We start from the raw sequence: 1,762 nt of genomic DNA on the forward strand, positions 1-1,762 counted from the left end.
GAACTCTCTAACTTTCCTACAGACTAAATAATAAATACTGATTTAGGTTATTTTCACCAAAGAAATGTATCAGAATACATCTTGGCCTAAATTTATGAAGAACAATTATTTATTTGCAAACTTTTATAACAGAAACAAAGAAAAAGGTGGGTTTTTTTCAAAATTTTCGGTTTTTTTTTTGTTGTTAATTTAGCAAAAAATAAAAACCCCAGCGGTGATTAAATACCACCAAAAGAAAGCTGTAGTTGTGTGAACAAAATGATAAACATTTAGTTTGGGTACAGTGTTGCATGACCGCGCAATTGTCATTCAAAGTGTGAGAGCGCTGAAACCTGAAAATTGGCCTGGGCAGGAAGGGGTTAAAAGTGCCTAGTATTGAAGTGGTTAATAAAGTGGCCAGTGAGTGTGTGTATCTCTCTCTCTCTCTCTCTCTCTCTCTCTCTATATATATATATATATATATATATATATATATATATATATACAGTCAGGTCCATAAATATTGGGACATTGACACAATTCTTAACAAGTGGGAGGCACATATGCAAACTGTTGTAATCCCTACACCGTTCACCTGATTTGGATGTAAATACCCTCAAATTAAAGCTGACAGTCTGCAGTTAAAGCACATATTGTTTGTTTCATTTCAAATCCATTGTGGTGGTGTATAGAGCCAAAAATGTTAGAATTGTGTTGATGTCCCAATATTTATGGACCTAACTGTATATATATATATATATATATATATATATATATATATATAATTTTTTTTTATTTCATTCATATGGCTGGTCCAGAAACAGGTTTTTCTGAATATAGTATATAACTGTTGTATAATGTTAAGGTGCTGCTACCTAATCACATAGAGAGAGCAGGTAATTTTCCTACAAATAAAACCAAAGATTCTACACATACTTATGTTCTCACATCTTCGAGTCATACTAACATCCAATACTTGTTGCTGAAGAATGCTCCTTACCCTGACACATCCTGTGCAACAGAGTTCATACCACCCAAGGCTAGCTTTTGTCTGCTCTTAATCAGCCTAAAAGTGGATGATTCAGTTTTAATTCTACAAACTATGCCCAGTTTTGGAAGCAACAAATCCTTGTATATTCTATAAAAGCAATGATTTTCCAAGCTGTAAACTATAACAATATAAAATCCCCTAAAAACCAACGCTCATACAAATTGCATAAATGTGGTTATTCTTGGTCCAGAAAGGGGTAGCATGCATGGACTAAGAACCATACTGCTTATTTGTTATTTTAAATATGAACTGCACCCAAAAGGGGAAGTTCTGCTTGTTTGCCTCCTCCTCCCCCACATTTGGCACTTTTTTGTGGGGGGGAGGGGGGAAGCAGGTACCTGGTTTTGTGGGGGGGTTGGAGCTCCACTTTAAATCAAACCTGTCACAAACCTGGGTTATTCAGATTGATTATATGATAAAACAAATGCATAAGAACAGGTAACCTTCATAACAAACAATATGTTTAAACAATTTTTAGATCAAGATTTGTGAAGTTTTCCTGCATGTCTTTGCCCTCTCACCTTCACAATCACTCTTTAATTTGATGGGTAACCTCATTAAGAGATTGGGAGGTGAAACAGGTTAAGCCAGACTAAACTTTTGGGCCCATATGCACATAAGTGTGAACATTACAGCACGTCCGTAGGGTTCAATATTGAGTTGGCCCATCCTTTGCAGCTATAACAGCTTCAACTCTTCTGGGAAGGCTATCCACAAGGTTTAGGAGTGTGT

Source organism: Staurois parvus, unplaced genomic scaffold (genome assembly GCF_062004578.1).
Source record: "Staurois parvus isolate SC_StPar_1 unplaced genomic scaffold, SC_StPar_1.0 ptg001051l, whole genome shotgun sequence".
In the NCBI taxonomy this organism is placed as follows: domain Eukaryota; kingdom Metazoa; phylum Chordata; class Amphibia; order Anura; family Ranidae; genus Staurois; species Staurois parvus.